The following is a 20376-nucleotide window of genomic DNA, read 5'->3' on the forward strand; positions in this document are numbered from 1 at the left end:
ATCCGAGTCGCTTCACTGGTATTGATATTTATGTTGTTGCCTGAAGGCTATGCTATGGACGTCCGTCGCGGCGACCCGCAAACATAGATTTTCAACAACAAGTTTGAGACCTTAAATCGTTGTTTTGAGTGCTTATATACGTATTTTATGTTGTTTTGACCCTAGGAGAGGCTTTAGGGACCCTAAAACGACCCTTTAAGATCACTTGTTCACTGTTTTTGCTGACTTTGAGACGAACGATTGCGATCTTTGTACCTCTCCAGAATGCTGTGAAAGTGATAGGATAGGTTCTACATAGTCCCCTGTAGCTTCCCTTCAAGTTTTGTGCGAATCCGACATGATTTGCATGGTAAACGGGCGTGATGATTGTAGAGCTGTGTAGAAGGACATAGGCAGATTACTTGGCTTTAGTGCATTTGATTTGCTTGTAGAGTTAGTAGTTGCATCTCATCGAGTTCACTTCATTAGTAATGACACCCTAATGAGTTTCCATGCCTCATCCTGGTCGCTTCCCTTGTATTGATATTTTATGTTGATGCGTGAGAGCTATGCTATGGATGTCCGTCGCGGCGACCTGCAAACATTGGCACCGTTTCCGGGGAATGCACCTTAGGTGATGAGTGACCGAGTGCGCAGTGAGCTTCCTTAAAAGAAGATCAATCTACAAATCCATTTTACACCTCAGTTAGGCTGCTAGATAGGGGTTTAGAGCTTAGTGGAGTCTAGAGTTAGTGGATTGGCTAGATCCTCTCTTAGGAGATTTAGGGAGCTGTGAGTGAGAGTGTTCCAAGCATTTTTGCTCTTCAATTTCTCTAATTCGATTGAGTACTGAAATCTCACCCGAAATCTGTCTTGTTTGTTTTGTTTGATTCATTTCTTTATGTTCTTTCATTTCTGTACTTAGGATTAGGATAAGTAAATCACATTCAAGTCAGATTTGGGGCAAAAGTTAGAGTCGAGAAGCCATAAAACCATAACCTTGGCAAAAAGGCCATAAGACTCTGAAATTTAGAAAATCTGACCAAACAAGGTTGATATTGATTCAAATCACCATGTGGTAGCACAAAACACTGTAAAATACTTGACAGAGGGAGCGGACTAAATTTAATGAGATTTGGCCCATGTACTACGATTGCGATCGGTGTAATTTTGGGTCAAAATTGTACAAGATTTGACATGTGCCTTCCTAATAAGAATCTAAACAAGTTTGTCGAAAGCAACCACACCCAAAAACATCAAAAATCTAGGAAATCAGGTCACTTGGGTAAAACTAGACTGACAGACCTAGAAACTGTAAAAATCTTGACTTTTGGTGATCCAAATGCAAAAAGACTTGGGGGATAGCCTTAAAACATTAGTGTCTACAAGCATGCCAAATTTGGTCTAATTTAGGCTCAGAACTATGATCGCGATCGGTGTACCTAAGTGCCAGATTTTGACCAGATTTCATCTGTGAGATCCTCAGGTGTATATGAACATAAAAGTATACAAGACCAAGATCCAAAAACCTCAAAATACCTGTCAAATCATCTGAATACAAATCCAAGTCAAAAACTGCTAAACTGGCATAGAAATTACTTTCAATAGACCAAAACACATCAAATCTGGGAAGAAACCATGCAGGGGGATAGCCTGTGCATAGGACAAGCCTAGGTATCTCTCAAATCCCAAATCAAACATCAAAATCAATCAAACCTGATAAAATTGGGAAATCAGGTACTTCAAACCAAGAACTGGTAAAAGCTTGACTTTTTGGGGTTTGAATACAAAATTATCAGGTGGTAGCTTTAAAATAGCATAGTGAACAATCTGGTGAAGTTTCATCAAATTTGGGCACTGTACTACGATCGCGATCGGTGTACCTCTGTGCCAGATTTGACTCATTTTTGACCTGCTCATAGACCTAGACTATTTAAGATATCAGGAGTTGTCACAACCCAAATTGGACATACTGTCAATAATCTACAAGCAAAATTGTGTTGAAGTCGTTGTGAAGTTGTTGAATCTGCTGACAGTTGGAATGATACAGTGATCTCATAGCCATCAAGTGTATTCATTTGCAGAGACCGATCAAGTAACAATCCATGCAGTCGTGAGAGTTGGAAGATCACTCCATCTCCAAGTAAGAGGTTTGGATTCAATCGGTAAATTCCACTTTCTTCATGTTTTTGAGATCGGGAAAACAAATCAACAACCAACACCGAAGTTTAGCGGATCAAGCAAGTGTTTTATCAATGGAGGAGAGTGTAAACCAATGTCTAGTACGACCGTTAGAACTGATCCTTGAAGAAAGTATTTCCGATACTTCTTCAGAGAGATCTTACGAGTATTTCACGGAACACTTGAAACATTTAACCTGAACAAAAGAGAAAACATGGCAGCAGGACCATTAAACCCTTTGGCCACAATGAAGCTATTGTTCATCAAGTATAAGTATGACAACAAGCAAGGTGCCAAGATCTACAAAGATGGTATGGACCGCTACTGTGTGAAAATAGAAGATAGACCAAGTGAGTTCATGGACTTAGTGCCTGTGAGCTATAGCGGAGATAGGTACTTAGATAACGAAGGTATCATGTACATGGTAGTCCTGAATCCTAACATTGTGGACAAGTGGCAATTGATGGGAACGAAAGCCAAAGTAGATGAGGAACCTAAGGAGAAAGCACCAACAATGAGCTTCCCTTATGCCACGTTAAGGCGAGAAAACGAAACTTTGAGAGTCAACACAGACAACATCTACGTGGGGTTATACAAAGTATAATAATGGAGAGGAAGATATCTATTATAGATGCAAGGAACCCTACGTCAGAGAGTTGATAGAGCGGAAAAGACTTTATGTCTTCACCTACACAGAGGGATCAGAAACGAAAATCGTCGCATACGACAAATATGGAAGACGATATGCAGCAATCGATAGAAAGGAGTTGGAAGGATATACGTACTTTGGGGGACCACTCCACCATTATTATGTCACTCCAAGCCCACTGAGACCAGCACCTACAACTGTCATGCCAGACCCGATGGCAACAGGTGGGGAGAGGACTCATGTAGCTGATTCTTTCAGTCGACCTCAGTATTCTATGCCAAGCCCCATGGGAACATTACATTCCAGATAATCAATTGCTACGAATCGAGGTAGTGCGGATCAGAAACGAAAATCGTCGCATACGACAAATATGGAAGATGATATGCAGCAATCGATAAAAAGGAGTTGGAAGGATATACGTACTTTGGGGGACCACTCCACCATTATTATGTCACTCCAAGCCCACTGAGACCAGCACCTACAACTGTCATGCCAGACCCGATGGCAACAGGTGGGGAGAGGACTCATGTAGCTGATTCTTTCAGTCGACCTCAGTATTCTATGCCAAGCCCCATGGGAGCATTACATTCCAGATAATCAATTGCTACGAATCGAGGTGGTGCGGTTCCTATCTTTACACATACCGTAGTAGGCCCAACATTCGCAGCCACATCATCACATTTGCCTCCTAGTAGTAGATTCGTGGCAGGGGAGCCAACAAGAGCAACCCACGATATCCATGATGTACGAGAACGATTAAGTCGAGACATGGGAGCATTGAGATTGGTTGCAGACCATAGACGGATGAGGCCATCCCAGGTAGCGAAGTGCATGCCAAAGAAGTATAGTGGATCAGGGGATCCATATGCCCATGTGTCGCTCTTCACGCAAGTCTTAAGAGGAGAGTAGATCACTGATTTCCATACTCAATATGAGGGATTCGGGCTGACCTTGGAAGGGACGGCCTTAACATGGTTTCAACCTTTGAACCCTGAAACTTGTCCGAATATTGAACATGTATTGCGGGAATTCGCGGAAGAATTCTCAAAACGAGATATAAAGCATAATACTGTATCATAGATATATGCTTTTAAACAAAAAGAGAAAGAAAAAGTGAAGGAAGCATCCTTGAGATTCAAGCAATACATTGAGAGGTGCCCAAGGAGAGAATTACCGCAGGACGAGAGATTTTTTGTGCTCTTCATTGAAGGACTTGAAAACGAAACCTTGAAAAAGGACTTTCACTTGAAACCCTGTAGCACATTTGAACAGGTTACAAGGGAAACGTTATATCTTGTTGATAACTGCAAAGCATATGGGGAAGTGTCAGAGGATACTGATTCAGTAACCAGTGGCTCTTCATCTATTAAGAGTGAACCCTCTACCAAGAAAGATGCTCAGGCTTCTTTGATGCCGACAACTGACCAAATGATAGAGGAAGTAACGAAGAGAATGCAGCAACATATGAGAGCAAATCCGGTGATGAGACAGTCTCATATGAGGAAATGTGACATATGTGGGTGAGATCACCCGCGCCGTGGTGCACACAACAGCCGAAAGTACCAATTGCGAATGGACGAGTACTGAAATGGTGCGCCATAGAGCAAAAATGGACAAACCATGGCACGGATGAGTGTTTTTACAACAAAAACTATGTGAGGGAAAGGCCGTATGGACCTCCAGTAGGACCACCCCATCCACCTCATCCAAGATATCAAGTTGGGCCAAATGTGAATATGGTAGCAGGACCAGACAAACCTCAACCTCTGTTGGGTCAACAACCTCCTTTACCACAGGAAAATAGGGCCATGATTAGGTATGCTCAAACTTACGAAGCATCACCAAGAACAAATAATACACCTCAAATTTCTTATCACGAGGAACCGAATGAGCCTTACGTAAGTGAACTTGAATCACAGATGTACGTAGACGAAGCCTATCAACCGTGGGGAAATAACGAGGGTATGGCACCACCAGCGTATGTAGCACAACCTTTGAGGGATCAATATTTGGTGGACGAAAGAACGCTAATGTCCATTGCAAACAAGAAATACAAACCAAGAGGATATCCTAATAGGACGGGACAACCTATGGTACCACCTCCTGAAAATCAACCACCAATTGGACCGTGCTATAACTGTGGAAGTTCAGATGATTGGGAGCATAGTTGTCCTTTCAAAGGCGAAAGAGTGAAAATTTTTGGGTTGTGACGGGTGTGTTGTGAATCACATACTGCCAGATTGCCCAAGGAATCCAGACAACAAGGGAAAAGCAACTATAAATATTGTGGGGGTGTTACCAAGTGCAAGCAGTGGATTAGAAATCGAACCCATGATCCAGATCAATGTGGTAACCAGAGCCCAAGCCAAGGACTTAGAGAAAAACAAGCCATTGGAAGAAAAGGTCAAGTTGCCAATACCCACAGAAAACAAGAGTTTATTTGTGAGAACACAGCGGAAATCCTAGAAGGCGAAACGAAACAAGAAGGATAAAAACCCAAAAATTGCCATGCAAAATGAAATACATGAAATGAAAGAACAACTGAAACAAGAGAAAGATAGTAAAACTGCTGAGGACAACAAGAAGCCGAGGAAAGCATCCTCAGGGGGATCAGTCTTGGTCGAGAAAGTGCTAGAGCCTTTAGATGCTCTATTACAAGCATATGAAGCAAGGCTAAAAACAAACCAAACCTTAGAGCAGAGATGGTTGACTTATCCTCAACCAGAAGTGAACACGAAGCGTTTGGAAATGTGTAAACACCTCATTATAACAACCCAGGCATTGATGGAACCTAATGCGAGAAAAACTGAAGATCGATGAATCAGAACATGTACACGGACCCAGGCCTGAAACGATATTGTCATTGGATCACCGAGTGGTGCCGAACACCACTGATGATGCTAAGTCAATGACTATAATGCCAATTCTAGAAGTGGAAGTACCATGGCCACAACACTTATGGGAAACCATTAGAAATAGAAAGAACGAAAGTGCGACATTACAGTCTGCACCAATTCCTGAGGTTCACATGGACAACGAATTTTATCCAGGAGATATACAATCACTTTATGGAGATGCAAGAACGGAGGTTTCAATGGAAAGCAAAGCTCAATCCCTGAAAACCCTGCCTTCATTTATAGGTGAACACGAGGCACAATCGGAGATAAGATTAGTTCCATCCCAAATGAGAGCTGTTCCACAAATGATCGACTCGAAAAGTCTTCAAGAGATGCTGTCAACACCTATAACATGCACAATCACACTGTCAGAACTCTTGAGAGTCAGACCACACTTACGGGGAGACACGGGGAAACATTTGGAGAGCAAAGAAATAAAGATTCCTCTTCAGACAAACCCTACGATAGAAGAAAACAAACAAGAAGGTCAACCCAAAGCCCAACCTGTGACCATAAACAAGGTCGGAGATTATTGTGAAGGTGAGGAAGGTAATACAACCTTACTTGTCGAATATCAGGATATAAAGATGATAGCTACCCTGGATAGTGGAGCGGGAGTTGCGATTGCGACAAAGAAAATCTGGGAGAAATGGGGTCGTCCAGCTCTCAAAAAGATAAGAATGAAACTGCAACTCGTAGATGGGTATGTAGAGAAACCATTGGGAATCCTGGACCAAATAGTTGTAACTTCGTGTGGAATTAACTATGAGCACACCTTTGCCGTGGTAGATTTTGGAAAAACGAACAACTTTGACATTATTTTGGGGCGACCTTTTATGCGTTGTGAGCGGGATGAAAACACACACAGCGCCTCTATAGCAACCCGACACACACTCTTGGAATGATACACACACACACACACACTATGGGGCACCACTCAGCTTACACAACACACTTGGCCGAGACAGGGAACACACCTCTGGAGTGAGAGGAGAGAGACTATCCACTTGCCCACTCCACACAGACACACACACACACACACACATTCGATGCACCATGCATGGATATGTACATATGCGCAATTCCTTGCTCCAAAAAACTCATGACAACGTCAACTCAAAATGATACAAGATTGGGGGTATGACCAAATTTACCTAAGGCATGAGGAGCTAATAATGAAAATCAACATGAAGGATCACAGCTATAGAGACGTTGCAAAAACACCAGTGCAAGAATTTGATTCAACCACAATGATTGGAAAAGAAATACTTGTGTGGTTACAAGCGAAAGCACATGTCTGGATGTGTGGAGCATCTGATTGTGGAGACTTAATCAAAGAGGAATGTGTGTTGGAAAGGTCAGTAGAAGATGAGGCTTATCTCCCAGAACCTTTCCCTGAACATTTATTTCAGCCATTTGGGTGGACTCAAATATTGTCAGCCTTGGATGTATGTGTTAACGAATGCACGCCTACAAAATTTTGTGACGATGAGGGATACAGCCTAGTAACGTTGCAAATGGCTAGCGTCATCCTTGAGTCAGGATCAGAGAGCGAGGAACAAGAAGAACCACTACGTGAGACTGAGTGTAAAAGAATAGTTGATGAGATATCTGTATTGGACGATAGGAATCGAACAGAGGAGGAATTCACAGACTCACTAAGCGGTGACCTTCCATCACTAGGTGATGAAATCCAAATGATAGATGGTGATGACAAAGATCAAGTGGATCAGAGACGAATAGGAAGTATAAGTCGAGACCGGACAGGTTTTACGAGTTTCCTAACCAAATCCTAGTCGACAAGAGTGGTATAGATCAAAGAGAACAAGGAAATCAAGAGCGAATAAGCATAAATCCATGCCTCTTGTCAATGACAAAACGGGATATCTAAGGCTTGTAAAAGCTGACAATTGTGTCAAAGACAAGGTCATTGGCCGGTTTATCAAAACTAAACCATGGAAAAACAACAAGAAGAATGAGCGCGAAAAGCAAACGACTGAGACCCATAAGGAGGGGGAAACATGGTCTAGAATGACCAAAACAGAGAGGAAAACAAAGTACAATAAGCTCAAACGGACCCTCAAAGACATATGAACAACTGAAATGGAAACAGATGCGGACACGAATTCTCACAAGATGGATGTGCCGTCCCATTATAAGAAATATACCATACAAGATAGAAAAATCATAGTGCAACAACCGATGAGGGAATTGAAGGAACTTGGTACATCATACGACGGTCCTGAAAAAGCCAAACGAATAGATCTAGCAGAGCCAGGAGAAGATCCAAAACCTGTATATATTGCCACGGATCTTACTGAAGAAGAGGAAAAGCTTTTGATAGCTACTCTAAAACAATATAGAGATGTGTTTGCATGGTCATACAAAGATCTTAAGGGGGTGGATCCAAGTATCTGTCAACACATAATAACCCTTAAGAATGACGCCAAACCAAGCACACAACGTCCTTATACTTACAATGAGACGTTTGCAAGGAAGATCAAGGAGGAGATATATAAGCCAAAAGAGGCAGAGTTTATTTACAAAATTGAGCACACTGACTGGGTTTCACCGATTGTGGTGGTCCCGAAGGAAAATGGAAAGTTGAGAGTGTGCGTCAATCTCAAGAAAGTAAACACTGCTACAAATCGGGACAACTATCCCCTACCCATTACTGATCATGTAATAGAAAGAGTGGCAGGGAAAGAAGCTTACAGTTTCTTAGATGGCTTTTCACGCTACAACCAACTCGCAATAAAGCCAGAGGATTAGCACAAGACGGCTTTTGCAACTGAATGGGGCATTTTTGCATTCAGGGTAATGGCTTTTGGCTTAACGAATGCACTAGCCACATTTCAGAGGCTGACGGGTCATGCTTTTAAAGAATATCTAAGACAGTTCTTAGAAATTTACATGGATGACTTGTGCGTTCACTCTCTCGTAAGATTGGAGCACATAGAGCACTTGACAAAAGTGTTCAAAAAATGCAGACTGTATCGGATTTGCCTGAATCCGGAGAAATGTGTCTTCATGGTAAGACAAGGAAAAATATTGGGACATATAGTGTCCAAAAATGGTATTTCGACAGACATGGAGAAGATCAGCGTAATTGTTGATCTACCACGACCAGTAAAGGTAAAGGAGGTACAGGCATTTATGGGCCATTGTGGATATTATCGCAGATTTATCTACTCATACGCTATAATTGCAAATCCACTTTACGCGTTGATAACTAAATTTGAGTGGACAGATGAGTGCGACAAAGCTTTTCAAACTTTGAAGCAAAGATTGATATCCGCTCCAATTTTGAAGGCTCCGGATTGGGAAAAGATATTCCACGTCCACATAGATGCATCAGCATATGCTATAGGATGCATACTTGCACAACCTAGAGAAAACAACATGGATTTTCCAATCAGTTACTCCAGTAGACAACTAAACAGTGCAGAGAAGAATTACACAACAACTTAAAGGGAGGGTTTGGGTATGATCTATGCTGTGAAAAATTTTAGACATTACCTACTTTCCAATAAATTTGTATTCTTCGATGATCACCAAGCACTGCTGTACTTGGTAAACAAACCTTGCAGTACGGGGCGGATTGTACGATGGTTCATCATACTGCTTGAGTTTGACTTCACGATTGTACTAAAAAAAGGAATTACACACCAAAGAGCGGATCATTTATCTAGAATGGTGCATGGAGAAAACCCTGTAGGAGTTGATGATGATTTGCCAGATGCATATCTCTTCAACATAGAAATGGTTCCAAGATGGAGCGAGGATGTAATTCCTTTGTTGACTATTGGGTCATTAAATTTGACAAGACAACCATCTACCATTGCAGCATCTAGATCATTGGTAATGCTGGTTGGAAGGCTATACAAACAGGGGATGGATCAAATCCTTAGGCTTTGTGATGAAACAAGTGAACATGACTTGTATCTAAACCAGGCTCATGTACAAACAATCGGGAGTCACAATGGGCATGCACAGACGTATCAAAGATTGATAAGAATGGGTGTATATTGGCCGAAAATGCAACAAAGTGTTCATATGCATATCAAATCATGTGTTATCTGCACTTTTCAGAAGCCGATAGAACACGCGACTCTGTTCAAATTATCTGTAGCACCTAGATGGAGTAACTACATTGTAGAGTACCTCACCACCGGAATACTGCCTGAAGGGATGAGTAGATCACGTATCAAAACGATCACAAAAGAGGTATAAAACTATGTATTGATTGAGGACAATCTTTACAAGAGGGGAAAAGACAATCAATTGAGAATGTGTGTGACGGAAGAGGAATACGTTCCTATCTTAGAGCAAGCACATGGCGGACAAGCTGGAGGACATTTCTCAGCTGACAAAACGGCCAAAGCAATTCTTATTGATGGCATATGGTGGCCTACACTATTCATGGACGCCGAAGAGTTTGTGACACGATGTGATGATTGCCAGAGAACAAAGATTCCTAGAGCACGAGATGACATGCCCTTGAGACCAATGATGGGGGCAAGAGCGTTTGCGAAATGGGGAATAGATTTTGTAGGACCAATTGCACCTCTTGGATATAAAACGCATGCTCAATACATTATTGTGGCAACAAATTATATAACAAAGTGGGTTGAAGCGAAAGCAACAACCAAAAATGATGCAAAAACGACAACACAGTTTTTGTATGAGAACATTTTCACCAGATATGGCTTACCAATAGAGATAGTGAGCAATAGAGGGACTCATTTCGTCAATGAAGTGATCGAATTCCTATTGGATGAATTCATGGTAATTCACAGGAAGTCAGCTCCCTATTATCCACAAGCTAACGGCCAAGCAGAAAGTACAAACAAGATTTTGGTGACTATTCTCACGAAAATTGTTAGTGAATCGAGAGCTGAATCGAGAGCCAACGGGGATCAAAAGCTGCATTCAGCTTTATGGGCATATAGAGTAGCGTACAAAACCTCAATCGAAACGACTCCGTTCAACATGGTTTATGGAATTCAAGCGATATTGCCACTTGAATTTCTTATCCCCACACTTCGGGTAGCTAAAGAATTAAAATGGACGGGCCATGAATTATCCAATCAAATAGATAACCTCGAAAAACTGGATGAAACTAGATTGAGAGCAGTTGCATCAATCTACGCGCAAAAACGAAACATGAAATCATTCTTTGAACAACATGTTATTAACAAGGAATTTGCTACGGGGGATTACGTCTTAATGTATACCCTGAAATAACATTCCCGAAAACTCAAAAAGCGAGGCAATGGACCCTATATGATTCATGACATATCATCTAGCGGTGCCATTAATCTTGCGACATTAGAGGGAGAGGAGATGCCTAATTGGATAAGTGGCTACAGATTAAAGAAGTACAACCTACCACTAACCTCAGAGATGCTTGCCAAAATCCACGCTGCGAAGGAGCGCAAGAACAAAGCAAATGAGACAAAAGCTCAAGCACAGGAGGAAGCCGGAATCAAGATTTTAAAGCAAAAACAGAAATTACAACAACAAAGATTTCCTCAACCATCAGATACGGCTCAAATTTCTCTTTCTATAATTCACACTGACGAGCAATGGGAAATAGGAATCGATGTTTGCATCCATGTCAGACTTCCGAATGGCAGATATCAAAGAGCACTGATTGACACACGGGCAAGAGTCAATGTGGTCAACTTCTCCACTTATAAGATGCTTACCGATGAACCCCTAGTGCAATCCACACGAGATTTACAAGCTGCAAACGGGGCAACAATGCCAACGTTGGGCAATCAATATTGATGGAAATAGTTGTCCTCATCAATTTTTCGTAATGAAAGACGGAGGAATCAGAGAATCACTATGTTTGGGAGTTCCATGGATAAGAATGTACAATGCAGTTACCAAATGGTCAGAACATGCGCTGATGTACACACACAACTCCAACACTTACATGACTCCATTCGCCAAAACAGATCACTCATGGCCGATTATCTCCATCGACAAAAAGCAATCGGCTCATCAGCCAGAAACACCGAAAACGACTGTTCGGAAAGTATGGATAAAGAAAACCGTCGTGCAGAACAAACAAAGATAGATATGGCTGCCCAAGTCACAACTCCCGACGATAGCAACACCATATCAAAGACCTTCAGGAGCTAATCTAGAGCGGAAATCGAAACCAAAGCTGGAGACAACCAACAATTCACCGACAAAGATTGAATGGAGACCAAAAAGTCAACAAAGGAAGCCTGAACTACCAAAATGGCAATGGAAACCTAAGAAAATTTAGGAACCTACATTAAAATCGGCAAATATGAAAAAAACTGAATACAAATGGGTTCCAAAAATAGTTGCCATCAAAAAACCAACAATCAAGGAGAGAGCAATTGAACTGCAATCTCTTTTGTTCCATAAACAGCTAGCCTCGCCATCCAAAGCCACTGAATATTCCATTCAGTCCCCGCATCCTGCACAACACTTTGTTTCCCAATGCATTGTCTCAAACATGAGGATAGGGCCACATTACACGGCCGTGCATAGACACATATTTCAAAACCCATGCACATGCACACAACCTTCGTCTGGGAAGACTATGTTTAGGAAGGGGGGAGTGACTACTGCATCTAGCAGCAGTCAGGACCATTGAGGGGTCCAACGTGTATATATGTACATTTACATAATGCGTGTGTTTGTTGTTTTTTTTCATTTTTTAGAGTTCAATTTCGAACAAATTTGATCAAAATCTGGCATTTTTAGCGTTTTTATCATCCAGCCAGCATAATAATGAGCTGTAATGACAAAATCGGGAGCATTAGGATGCTTCTAGTGAAAATATATGCTTAGAGGTGAGTATAATAATTTTTGGCTAATTTTCGCAAGTTAATAAGTATTTTCAATTTATTTTGTTTGATTTTCGTTAATAATCTTCCAAAAATTAAAAAATATTGCCCATTGTGTCGGAATCAAGTTCTGGAAGCAAACGCCGAAGTATCATGATAGGGTTATCAAGCATGGAAGATATGAAGCTAATCTGAAGATGTCGAATTTCAGCATTAATGATCATGAACACATTTCGTCGAAATCGCATCAAATGGTCATACGAAGCGAGAATGACGAACGGTTCGACCCACAGATGGTATGCTGATTATATCGGATCAAAGGTAATGAAAATAATACCTATGTTACGAAAACCTCGGGAAGATATGGGTCAGGTAGGCCAAATTCTAGCTCATTGTTCATTTTCACATTTTGAGAGAGAAGAAGAGAGCTTCTTGACCTAGAGCGAGCTGCCACATTTCTACCCCATACGGACGTTCGGAGCCAGCATTTCATACCAGATGTCACAGGTATGTTCCTTATCAAGTAAAGATCAAGTCTATTACACATGCAAGCGCGAATCATTGCACAAACGGGCGAATGGATCAAATCAAAGTCGGATTGAGTCAAATAGGTGGGCCAATCAAATCTCAGTTTGGTGGTGGTACAATGATCGCGATCGGAGTACCCCACTGACCAAAATTGACACGAATTTGCAAAAAGGCTCCCCTCAACCTCGGCAACAAACTGCAGGTATCAAAAATCAAATTGGGGTCCATGGTACGATCGCGATCGGTGCCCCCAGATGCAGGTTTTAGAAATTTTGGCTTGACCCAGGCTTAGAACTCAGTGAGGGATACACTCTCTTGGATTTTCATGAAAAATGCACAAGTTTTGCTCATAGAATGGGAGAAAATTGTCAAGCACACCCGAATTGGGAAATTTGACCTACAACTACCAAAATTTGACTAAAAATTATGACGGGTGGTTTGAAAGGCATACCTGTCCGACTGGGAATCAGCACAGTAGTAGAAAACCCTGAATGGAGCTCAGAATCTTCCACAAGGATAGAGATGACCATTACAGTCTCGAGTGTTCACAGGAGGGAAGAATTTGGCCGAACTAATGTCAAAGACTAAAAGGCGACTTAGAGATGCCCAATTATCCCATTGGTATCCAAAGAATACCTGAAAAATGCACAAGTCTGGAAACTCTCCCAAGACGAGGTAAAAAGTTTCTGATCAAGTCAGAATCAGACAGCGGAGTAGGCTGATGATAGCAACACATCATGGAAGTAGTAAAAGTTCAAAAACTAACATCAACCAACTCCAGGCTCCAACCAAAATTCATCAGGAAAACCCAACATGATTAGACTTAGTAAAATAAGGTCAAATAGTGAAAAATTGCTCTAATTTGTTCATTTTAAGTCCAAACTTGAAAACAAATCATCAGTGGGCTAGGCAGGCATAGGGGACCAAAGAAATCCACTTTTCACCCAAAAAAGCCTAGGTACTACGATCGCGATCGCTGTACCTCAGCATCAAATTTTGACCAAAACCTAAGAGATCTCTTGTACACATCTTGTTCAAGTCACACATCAAGTTTCTAGCCATACAAAAACCCATGAAAAATAAAAGTTTAGTCCAAAACTCCCTTGTAACCCAAAATTGGGACTTATAAACTCAAAAGTGGTTCAAATAAAAGACAGAGTGGACCAAAATGACCCTCTTGCTATTAGCAAACCACTCATGTGATCAAATCTCATTTTGGCCTCTATACTACGATCGCGATCGGTGTACCTCAGGCCCATATTTGGCTCAGATTTCAATCAGTCATAGCTCTAGTCTTCCTAGTCCCACTGGTGAAATATGGACAAGAATGGATGAGATTTGTTCAAGCTATGATCAATTTTAACTTTTGAACTGCTTTTTACTAAAAGTCTAAATGCTACTGGTTGCGAAAGGAAAATCTTGACGGCTTGTGATTCTAATGACACAGAATGCCTCGCCAAAAGCAAGCAAGGCAGTGGACATCAGCACCATATGAAGTGGATGAGCTCTCTACAAACGAAAAAGCTCACATCTCGGATGAAACACTAGCTCAGATCCCTGCTCACATTTTCATCACGAAGTTTAGGGATGCTGATGGTGATATGGTAAAGACGACAATCATGCCACGGGAAATATGGAATCTCCACCGAAGGCCGGAGGTCACAGAAGTCATGCGGGCTGTACATTTGGAGCAGTTTTTCAGATTGCAGCCATGGGGAACAGACTACATGAGGGCCCACGAGCTCATGAGCTCGATACAGTATGATGGGCAAGCAATGCTCACTGACAAGGATGGTTCAAAGGTAAAAGTAAAGATCGCAAAAGAAATCATCAACGAAGCTTTGCACTTCCTTCCAGGGCAACATGACTTGCTGGCAAAGACCAAGTCACTGGATAATGAGAAGGCATTTATCAAAGCAAAAGGAAACAAGTACAAGTACAGTGACATGATATACGGTGAGCTGGAGTTACCAATGAGGTTGATCTCTCAACATTTCAGGGTACAAAAGCCTCCTTGCTACACCGAGCCAATCCTGCACATTGCAGTGGTCATGGCTCTAGCAACAGCTGAAAACAGAACCATCCGATGCGATTATGGTTCTTACATCTTGGAGAACTTGATCAAAGCAAATTTGAAAAGCTCGGCAAAGAACAAAAGCTACATGAGTGCAGGGCCAATGCTAACACGAATAGCATACCAAGCTTTGGGCATGACTGAAGACCTGCCGGCGGCCAGTTCTCAAACGGCCTTGATTCAGAAAGCAAAGATGGTTGCTCACTTAGTAAGGACGACCACTAGCGCAACATCATCGCGCTCCGGCCAAGGCATCCAACAAAAGCTCAAGTAATGAAGAAGAGACGGAGACTGAAGACGAGGGAAACTCTCAAGGGTCAAAAGACAAAGTACCATCGGAATTTGAAGAAAGCGAGGAGGAAGACTCCACCACACCGCTTGAGAGAAGAAAGAGGGAAAGAAGTACAGTGCCGCAGTCTGACCTTCAAAAAGCATATGCAGAGGCCCAACAAAGAATTAAGGAAAGAAGGAACAAGTTGTGGGTTGACAGAAAGGCAAGGGCTGCTGCAACACAACGAACGGAAAAACAAAGATTCGAGAAGGAAAGATAAGCAAGAATAGAAAATGCAGCTCGCATACGGGCTGAAAAACAAAGGTTAGAAGCGGAACAAAAGGCTGCAAAAGTGGACGTTTCTTCTCAGTCCACTAAAGGAATAAAGGAGAAAGAAGCCGTTGAAGATACGAACCAAGCAGAGCAATTGAAGAAAGCTCAAAGAGAGAGGAATGTGGAAGCACGACGGGTGGCGGATTTGACTCACCAAAGAATAATAAAGATTTTAAAGAAAAGAAAAGCGGACACGTCTGCTTCACAGCCAAGGGAAGATGCGACGAAAAAGAGGCACGTACAAGAAGTTGAGAAATCACCACCTCCTCCCTCGCCAAAATCTCCTCCTCCTCCTTCTCCATCAACCAAAAAACCACCACCTCCTCCTCCATCATCCTCACAAAAAGAGTCTATGCCTCCTACGGAAGCAATACGGTACCAAGAAGCCTGTCAGGTTATGGCTGAATTTGACTACAGAAAAACATTGCAAGATCTGGAAAAACAATTCCAATGCCAGCATGTGGTGTTGAGAGAAAAAGAAAAGCAGGTACAGGAGGCTCAATAAAAGCAAAAAACTGGGCAAGAGGAGTTAGAGAGCCTGCGGGCACAACAGGAGCTCACAACAAAGGAAAGAGACGCTGAGCGATAGCAGGCTCAGTCTCTGATCAAAGATCTGGTGGATGTCAGGATGGAGTTTACAGCCAAGGAAAAGGAATGCCAAGGTTTGACGGCAAGAGTAAAGAAAGCGACAGAGGAGCTCGATTACAAAAACGCAAGGTTCCAGAGGGTTAACAGCTCATACCTCACTGTCAAAAGCACTTTAACAACATTGATGGCAAACCAAGAACCTGCTGGGGCATTGGTCTCCACATCAGACAATGCTGCAATAGTGAACACCCTAGCAGCGCTGAAAGGGGATCTAGAGCAAGAAAAACTTCAAAGACAGCTGCTCTTATCAGGAATGATGGCCCAGACGGCGGCCAACGAGCAAAAAGTGAAAGAGCTGGAGCAGCAACTCGCACAAGCAAGGGCCGAGTTAGAGACTCAAAAGAAGATCAATGACACATTGCTGAAAAAGAAAGAAGCATTGAGTTCTCAACCGCAAATCAGAACAGAGGAAGCCCAAGTGCAACCACAACTGTTGCCAGGACAAGAAATGCCTGACTTGCCTGAAACATCACACCAAGGAGAACAAGAGCAAGGATCAACAGAGACAAATCTGGACATAAGAGATGATCTAACTCAGACCATCAAGGACATGCCAGAGGGACCAGCAAAAGATTACATGATATACGAAAAGAAGATAATGGAGTCAGTGGCCCTAGCGTCCTTACAGCCAGAAGAGCAGGTGGAGGGGTTTGGCCATGAGCACCTACCTTTTCCCTTGATATGCCATGAAGCAATCCTATGGAAGGAGAAGATGCGGTCGACCGTGCCACAAAACAAAGATGGAGATTATGAAGGTGTAGCACTAACAACTGAAGAAGCTCAGGCTCTCATCGAAGATCACCCTAAATGGAGGTAGAAGTGGTTGGACAAGCGGCCACAGTATCTAACCAACTACCACAACGCTCCTCAACACATTCACATAGATCCTACTTTCTGCCCAGTCTCTAGAAGACGGACATGGAAGGAGTTTGCCACATGGAAAGGCTCGAGGCAGCAAAAGCTGAACTAGCCAATCCTGACAGCACAAAATCCTCCTACAGTAGCCTATGTAGTCAACACTCTGAATTCGACAATCACCTTGCTATGGGATGTCCCCGACGTGGCCTGTCAGATGCTGGTAAAGATAGCCCGGATGATTGTCACCTACATCCAGGTGTTCAAAGACGCTGAAGGCGACGATCATCCGTGGAACCTGTTCTTGGAAGGGCATAGAGGGATCTACTATAATCTCCAAGATTCGCCACCATGACATATTCTGATGGCAATGTACTCAAGACTAATGTACATGCCTTCACATTACTTGTAGACGTTTGAAGAGGCCTTCGTCACAGGTTTCTTCGAAATCAACTCAAGGATCTTTCATCCTATGGCAAAGGACCTCAAGGCACGGTACGTAGCATACCAGCACACATTAAGTGAAAATCCTTTCAGACAGCATCAAGAAGCCCTGGAGGCTGTACTCCGCACACAAAGCTTTTCAGCGACACTTGCCTCCTTGGAGCCCCATCAACGACCAAAGCTCTGAACATGCACGAGGACGTGCAAGGATAAGGAAGGGGGGAGTGTTTGGTGGATGAAGCAACGAAGCAATGGTCTCCAAATAAAGAGTCACATTTTTCAGGGAATCTACATTTTTGCGGAAATCTTGACCTTTTGTAAAAGAGCATCTCTAAGCCGAGAACTTGTAAAGAAATTTTTGATTATTTTTCTGGGAGCAATTGTATAGTGGAGAGCCAGTTAGAAGTTTAGGAGCTTTTGGCCGGACAAGCCATTTGTAAAGACCTAAACTATAAAGGTCATGTTTTGTAAGTTTGAACATTATCTTTTTTATCACAAACTGAGAAGACAGCGTACGTTTGAGAGCTTCTTCTTGCTCCAACTTGTAATCTTTGCTACTGTGGCTACGGTAATCTAGGTGTCCTACAAAAGATTTGTAGTCAATTACTCCATATGAAGCATGGCATGATAGAAAGCCTTCTATTGAGCACATGCGTGTTTTTGGCTGTTTGGCATATGCTTTGGTGCCACAAACACATCACAAAAAATTGGATGATAAGGCTGTCAAATGTATTTTTGTTGGTTATAGTGCTAAAAGCAAAGGTTACAGGTTATATCATCCACAAATAAAGCATATTGTGGTTTCACGAGATGTAGTGTTTGTGGAAGATTCTGTTCAGCCCTTGCTTTCATGTACTAGAGACAGTAATGTAAGCTCACATGACATTTATGACACTTTGTTGCCTCTTTTCATTGGTGGAAATACGAGTGTAATTTCCAATGAGGCAAATGTAAAGCCTATGGGGGTTTCTCAAATGTTACAGATCAGCCTATTACTGATGCAGATGTACATGATGTACTTGATGAGGAAAGGGCTGAAAATGAGCAGGCTAGAGGTATGCCAAAATGGCTGGTGCACACTTTGCGTGACAGTAAATTGGATGCACCTTTGTCTAGTCGTACTCGTTCAGGCTCTTGCCATGCATCTTATGCATCAGATTGTTATGCTTTGGCTGTGTCTAGCTTACATGATGTTGAGGAGCCTTTGTGTTTTGATGAAGCACAGAATTCAGAAAATTGGATGGCCGCCATGCAATCAGAATATGATGCACTTATAGAAAATGACACATGGACTTTATGTGATTTGCCTCCTGGCAAAAAGGCCATTGGTACAAAGTGGGTTTACAAGTTGAAACGCAAGCTGGATGGTGAGATCGATCGCCATAAGGCTCGACTTGTTGCAAAGGGTTATGCATAGCAAAAAGGCATAGATTATGAAGAGACTTTTGCTCCCACTTGTCGTATGACTACTGTGCAGTTTCTATGTGCATCGGCAACTCAGTTTGGTTGGGATGTATATCAATCAGACATTGTTACTGCTTTCTTGAATGGTGACATATTTGAGGAAGTTTATGTAACACAGCCTCGCGGTTTTGTTATAAACGGACAAGAGGACAAAGTGTGCAAATGTAAGAAGGCTTTGTATGGGTTGAAGCAATCTCCTCGTGCTTGGTATGAGAAAGCTAACACTCATTTGGTTAGACAAGGCTTTTGAAACAGTCCAACTGAAAGCGCATTGTATGTAAGGTGTGAGGGTGATGTACTTCTCATTGTGGTTCTTTATGTTGATGATTTGTTGATCATTGGACCAAATGAGAGACATATTGCTGAATTTAAAGCTGATTTGAATGCTACTTTCAAGATGAAAGATTTGGGGCTATTGCATCATTACTTGGGAATACAGTTTAAGCAGTGTGATGGTGATATTGCCTTGTGTCAAAAAAGTTACATAGAGATATTGCTATGTAAGTTTGGACTTCAGGATTGCAAACCTATTGCCACTCCCATGGAAACAGGTTTGAAGTTGAGTCTACATGATGCTGGCAATCCTGCTGATGTTACTCTTTACCAAACTGCTGTTGGCTGCCTCATTAATGTATGCAACACGAGGCTAGATATTTAGTTTGCAGTCTCACATGTCAGCAGATTTATTCATAGCCCGGGGTCTAAGCATTGGCAGGCTGTCAAGAGGATTTTCTGCTACCTTAGTGGCACTTTACATCTTGGATTGTTTTATCCCAAGGGGGGATCATTGCCGCCAAACTTACATACTTTTTCGGACTCAGATTGGGCTGGTTGTTTTGACACACGAGTGTCCACAAGTGGTTTTTGTTTCATGATTGATAGTTCATGTATATCATGGTTGAGCAAGAAGCAACCTACTGTGGCCACTTCGAGTTGTGAGGCTGAGTACAGGGCAGTCTTCACAGCTACGGTTGAGTGTGTATGGCTCAGATGCCTTATGGATGATTTGGGTGTTGGACAGGACACTACCAACACTATCTACATTGACAGTCAGAGTGCATTGGAAGTTGCAAGGAACCCAGTTTTTCATGCTCACACAAAGCACATTGAGGTGCATTACCACTATGTCAGGCAGAGGCTCTTAGCAGGAGAGATCAGCTTGGCTTATGTGCCAACACAGGACAACCTTGCAGATCTTTTTACAAAGGCATTGTCTCGTG

Source organism: Adiantum capillus-veneris, chromosome 5 (genome assembly GCF_014529385.1).
Source record: "Adiantum capillus-veneris isolate H3 chromosome 5, ASM1452938v2, whole genome shotgun sequence".
In the NCBI taxonomy this organism is placed as follows: domain Eukaryota; kingdom Viridiplantae; phylum Streptophyta; class Polypodiopsida; order Polypodiales; family Pteridaceae; genus Adiantum; species Adiantum capillus-veneris.